The 6,659-nt window shown below is 38.0% G+C and overlaps 1 long non-coding RNA gene across 1 annotated transcript in view; it reads left to right on the top strand.

Moving 5' to 3' along the window:
- The first annotated feature begins 6,377 nt into the window (after positions 1–6,377).
- Positions 6,378–6,659, top strand: part of LOC126906770 (uncharacterized) — a 5,463-nt gene continuing 5,181 nt past the window's right edge. Inside the window, exon 1 of the long non-coding RNA XR_007704337.1 lies at positions 6,378–6,523. This is a non-coding gene — a long non-coding RNA (uncharacterized LOC126906770). The remainder of the gene's footprint in view (positions 6,524–6,659) is intronic.

Genomic DNA, 6,659 nt, shown 5'->3' with positions numbered 1-6,659 from the left:
ATTCAATTAATGATTTTAGGTCACTAACCAAAGAGCTTTTCGTTTGGCTTGCTGTGGTCGATTGGTCCAACGATAATTTTACTTGGTGAATAGTTTACTGAATACTCACAGAATATGAGTAAATCATAAAATCTTTATGTACAANCACAGAATATGAGTAAATCATAAAATCTTTATGTACAAGTACTGGCGTTTTCTTTTAAGACAGTACATCACGAATTCATGATGAGGCACTCATATCTCAAGTATATTTTTTTAGACAAATGATTAATTATTCATGGGTCAACTAAGACTTCGGTAATAAAATTAGGTCAATATCATAAATAAACATAAACAAGTGTAATAAATTATTTCTAGTTTTCATGAAAATATAATAGCAATGAATCACATCATACATGTGATATTATCACTATTGTTATTATCGGTTACTATAGAATTTATTTTTCACTTGAAGACTTATTTATTTATTTCTAAAACGGGGTCATAGTATTTATTATTATATTATTGTATAAGGTTTTGTTACACTTAGAACATCCGGTGGAATATATAATGCAATAGTAAGAATTATGTTTTTTTTTTTTTTATTGAAGTCAAACATAATTTAAAAAAAACAATTTAATTAATTGGGATCTTGGCCCGCTGAAAAATTCATTATTAAACTTGCGTAAACTGGTAAATGTGATAATATTACTTAGTGATAAAGTCATTAGGTGATTAGGTTACTAAGGTTATATACGAGGGGTTAGTTTGTGTTGAAAATGGTAACATTGTTCCCGAAATACGTATCCGCGATTATTTAGTCATTTTTTTTTGTTGTGGCTTTTTGAGTTAAATATTTTTTTGTAGTTTTAAAATAAATAACATTTTTAATATAGTTTTGATTTTGAGTAATTAGCCAAGAGTGATAAATTTTTACTATGACTTCAATAACACGTAGTCATGTTCGTTTTTCTCTATCAATAACATAATAATATGGTAAAATATGTGAGGGTTTTGTCTTATGTCATTGTAACCGATAGGTCTGAACGGGGCGGCGAATGACGTGAACACTTTCCGATAGGATTACACTGTCGAATCGATTAGAACTGCGCGCGGCCCTTAAAAGGCGTCCCGGAACTGTTGAAAACATGTCCGATGAAAATAATCGGCAGCTGATTTTGTTCTTAAACTGTCGCCGATGGCGTATCTTGCTACGCACTGGCGGTGCACTGACCTCAACGCCCTGATCACGTACGGCACAGCAATAAAACGCCGGAATTGATAATGGTGACAAGACCGGGCGATTGTATCTCAGTTCACTGTCTATTTCGTTTGAACGTCGACGTGTACACGCGCGCGAGTGAAATCTCTCTGCTCGACCGACAGAAAGAGCAGTGGAACAGTAAGAACGCACCGGCTTAACCCAACCCAACGTGCCTTACACGGCCGCCGCGTGATGGCAATCGTCCGCAGTCCGGTACCGGCGTCAGTATCACTATTATTATTGTGCGGGCGCGCGTCGTGACCAAAGTGCCTCTCTCTCTCATTAGCACACATACACACTACACCTGTTGAGCCCAACCGATCACTTTTCGCCATTTCGGAAGCCAACGCGTCGAGGCGCCCGCCCCCACTCGAGACGCCGGCACACACTACACGAACTCGTGCTGAGCCATCCCACCCCGTCTCCCCACCCAACGACCCAACTCCTGATCGGCGGAAACGTTGAGGTCGGCCGGTACGTTTTCACCGACATCCGACACATGCGCGCCGCAGTGCTCTGGCCGCAGACGTACCGCGCGATGAAACCCACGACACGGCCAACCGAATCATCAAACGGACAGCACGAATCGCATCATCCGAAGTTTTGAACCAACACATTCTTAACGGTTCTGAGCGCAAAACAAATTGTCATCGTTAAATCCAAACAAATTAATTACAGTACATTACCAAATCGTATTAACTTTTACAGGCCAGGAAAATTCCAAATAATTTTTACGAATTCATAGAGTTGAAAAAAAAGCAAACAGTTCGAGTCGAGTCTGAATTTCAATGATTCACCGTCTCCAAGGAAAATAAAATCAACAAATAAACATCTATCCATGGTGAGTACACGTTTTTAAAAATCAATTAACGACANTATTAACTTTTACAGGCCAGGAAAATTCCAAATAATTTTTACGAATTCATAGAGTTGAAAAAAAAAGCAAACAGTTCGAGTCGAGTCTGAATTTCAATGATTCGCCGTCTCCAAGGAAAATAAAATCAACAAATAAACATCTATCCATGGTGAGTACACGTTTTTAAGAATCAATTAACGTCGTTCGTTGGGATTGGTTTTTTAATGACTTTTCAATTTTTAATATAATTTTACCTCGTGTGTTCAATGTAATTATAATATTGTATTTCCTCGATAACTAATGAGCCGATGTATTGTGTTCGTGTGACAACGAAACTATAAGTCTACGTACGACATTTGCTAAAACTGTAATTTATCAAATTGTAATTTACAAAAGACACGATAAGCACAAAACGATTTACCTAAACTTGGCTTGTCACAGATAATTTTACGGCGTTAACATTTTTACGTTTTTGCCGCCGTGTAGTTTAATGGCCGTCGCATTGTTCGCCATGAGTTTTTTTTTCATATTAGCACACACTAAATAGGGCGGCTGTGATAAAATGGGTAAAAAAAAGTCTGACGATCGACCTTTCTGTTCCACGACTCCGTCACAACACTCAAATAAGCTTAACGTCGTGCGGGGCACTCGCGCAAAAGTCTCACGATCTAAACGCCCGTATTCTCTCTATATAAATAAACAATCACATAACGCTATATGGTAATAAAACGGTCAGGTGTCACTTTTTGGCTTTTAACACGTCGTGTGTGCGTTAACTTTCTCATCGGAAGAAAACACACGCGCATTAAAAACACCCGCGTACAACGCACTCGGGTTCACGCTGCTTTCTCCGTCGGGGTCAAAAACATGATAACATTATTATGGTCGCGTTCGCCACGGCAAACAACACAAATTTTGGAGAAAATAACAATGATTATTGGTTAGGACTGCCCATAAGCGTCCGAGAGAAAGTACACACACGCACAGGCGTCGAACGCGTTTTGTCTTACTTGAAAGTATTTTTTTTTACCAAGTCATTTATGTTGTTTACATTGTGCGCGGCCGTCTAATGTTGGTCGTCGGGCGTTTCACATTTACTAACGTGAATCGTTTCAGATATCAAAAGGTTCGTCAAAGGCCAGAGTGCCGGACGGTTCGCCTACCAGGTCCGCCGCTGGCGGTGGCGGTGACGTCAACAACAACGGACCGACAAAGTGTTTGAACGGAGCTTGTGGTTACGGACCTTCCTCGGCCGCCGGCGGTACGTGTGACAGACCGGCCACGCCACCCCGGCGAGTCCAAGTCACGGCCAAGATCCTGTTCGGTTCGGTAAACGCCATATCAACGATGAAGCAAAACGACAAACTGCACAGGAAGAAGTCGCAATGATACTGTCTCTCGCTCAACGTCCGGCTATTCATCCACACACACGGCCAACGGATAAGGTAAAAAAAAACAAAAATGCTATTTAATTACCCCTAGCAAGTTCCACGCAGTGCATATTGATACCGGTCTAGAATTGATCGAATTGGTAGTAAAAAACTTTGTTGGTTTTTCCTCGTTGAAAAAATATCGTAAAATTTTAGCATTTTGTAGGTGAGCGATCGCGAGTTTGTGGGAAATGGTAAAACACGGACTATTAAAAAACGTTTTTATACCAGCGATGTCTAGAAAACAAATATTATTCGTCTGTGCAATGTATCTTGTCGGCGTAATTTGCATTTAAATTTTACGTGATAAATAAGTCGTTAAGAACAGATTTATTTTGTTTAAATGAATTGATTATTAACCGGTAAGAACAATGCGTGACAACAGTTATGAATATAAGACGGCGTTTTATGTAGGCATTTTATGCACACACATGTGTACGTTCGGAAATCAATGTGTTTGAAGTAGTTTACCAAGTTGTAAATTCGTTTTCATATAATTTATATTTTCATTAATCAATCTGTTGCCAGTGGAAACTCGCCACACTATTATATAAATAATTTATCTCGATGTTAGTGCAACAGAAGAAATTGAAGTTTTAGGAATTCATTTACCATACCTGGTGCGTCACGGCTCTAGAGCATCAGCGATTGAAGAAGAGTAAATAGTTGGTAAATTACGCAATATGTATGTAGATATGTATTACATTTTTTTAGATTTCGTAATTCGTGAGTCACGACTCCATTAAGCAATAATTGCATTCAACTAGGTATTTCATTATATCGTTTTATTACTAAGATTCAATTAATTATATAAATTCATTCTATCACTATTGATATATGTGGTATTAAAATGCATTCTAGTGGATTTTAAAGATCTAATGATTTGTCTTTGGGTTTATTAGTTTCAATTTTACTTTGAATGGACTTATTTTATACTAACAAGAAAACTTCAAACATTTTGGATTAGAATTACATTTCAATATGTTTATTATTGACTTTAAACTAATTTGAAATTGTGTGTTACTATTTAAAATTATTTCCCAGTTAAGCCACACCAAAATCGACACATAATTAATCAAAGTATAATTGAATTAGATAAAATAATTGTTAAGTTATATAAAACAAAAACGAAAAACTCCGGATGTACTATTTTAAGATCTTGAAAGTATTAATAAAATATTAATATTGTGGACGCTAATTATTGCATAATTAATATTTAAGCAATAGAAAAAATGTCTTATGTAAAATCAGTTTTAAAGAATATTTTGCGCTACAGTTATTACGATATAAATTAAATGTTGCATAAAATATTATAATCAGCATAAAAAATAATGATAATTTTTTTTGTATAAAAATCGTCGTTGTGCGACAGAGTAGAAAGTTTTACTATCGTTCAATGACTTAAAGATAATATCTTTTTTTGTGCTTCGGTCCATGTAAGTCAATGAAGACAGCGCGTCGGTACCTTTAAACGTATCTGATATGCATCGTCGACGACTTCCTATACTTTCATGGGCTACAGACATTGGTAGCCTCATAGGTGAATTTAAAATCTCTGACGAATCTGGACGGTATTGTGGGCCTATATGAGAACGTATTGTTTACTTAACAACAAATAAATAATCTTGCCGTTTGCTCGTTTCTATGGGCACAGTTGTTCGTGGTGCAAAAGAGAAAGCTTTTATATAAATAATTGAAAAAAAAAAAAAATCACACAAAACACATAACGTCATCGTTCATAGGGAAGTCGGTCTGAGAAAATCCTTGTGATGATGTAACCGATCAAATAAAGACTATTTGATCACTTCGCATTTACAAATTATACATAACCGTAACATCCGATATAAAAACGCCATTTCCGAATTTCTCTCGAGATGTTTGTAAAAAAATGACGAAACGGATTGAAAGTTAAATAAAAACGCCGTTAAAAATAAAAATCCAAGTGTTTTTTTTACTAACGATTGCGTCGAAAAATTCTTTAGTAATATTTGTCGTTATTATTTTTGCGAGTTTCAAACGCACTGCAGCCAATGACTCGGAACAAACGGGTTATGATATCGATTATTAATTATCTAAAAATAATTGACTTGCAATCGCTCGGCGGCAGTTTCCGACAATTGAGTAAGACGCGGTTGGCAACGTCTTTATAACGACCAGCGGTTTTGCCCTAATAGAAACCGAAAACCTGATGGCGTTGGTTTTTTACGCCTGGAACCAGTGGACTCGCGAGTGCACCGATCCGAGTGCCGTACAAACCAGACGATTAAAAACGGTCGAAAAAAAGAAACGGCATTTTAACGATGCGAAAATGTTTAAAAAAAACACATTTAGAATGTGTCCGGGTGCGCTAATGACATGCACCGCTTTCTCTGCACACTCGAGTTTCGTATGGGCACAGTGACGTCCGATGGGTTTTCGCCGGTGCGGTGAAATCGAACGCGTTGCCACTTTTCAATTTTCACAGCCGTTACCGTTGTGCTCTCTACGGGCGGTTTCCTCGGGCAGCCCGACGCGTTTCCCGCGGTCCGTCACCCGTTCGTCCGGCGTACCGTATCCACAGAGTCATCTGTCGAGAAATCCAACGACCACTGCTCTCTCCTATTCCGCACGCTTTCCACGCGCCCCTCGGTTTTTAACGCGCCAGCGAAAGGGGAAATCACTTGGAAGGGGGCGCGGGGGAAGTCGCATTGAAAAAATATTATAAAACGCAACGACCGGTCCGACAGTGACGCCAATCGACTACGTCAGCCATCTGATCGCCACGTCTCGCTCGGAGTTATTCATTAATTATACCGAAGAAACGTACGTTAACAACTATGCGACACTTTATACTAATTAATCGGTAAATAGCACATATACTGCTGCAGTGCGTATGTCAGTTTTTCACGATGTTAACAAAACAAATTATACGCGTTTTAATAAAATAGGCGATGGTGGTTTTGTTTGCAATACAAGTACGAGCCTCGCAAAAATCTTTGCAGGAAAAAATGTCGAGTAAAACTTTTTTTTATCATTACTGTTAACACATATCATTTTGAAATGCGCGCTATTGCAGCACAAGCGACTATATGGTTTTATTCGGTTCTAATTCATGTGATTTGTTTTTTTTTCAGTTTTAATATGCGATGTA

This window comes from Daktulosphaira vitifoliae, unplaced genomic scaffold (assembly GCF_025091365.1).
Source record: "Daktulosphaira vitifoliae isolate Bord-2020 unplaced genomic scaffold, ASM2509136v1 Scaffold_5, whole genome shotgun sequence".
In the NCBI taxonomy this organism is placed as follows: domain Eukaryota; kingdom Metazoa; phylum Arthropoda; class Insecta; order Hemiptera; family Phylloxeridae; genus Daktulosphaira; species Daktulosphaira vitifoliae.
This window is presented reverse-complemented; position numbering and strand designations above follow the sequence as displayed.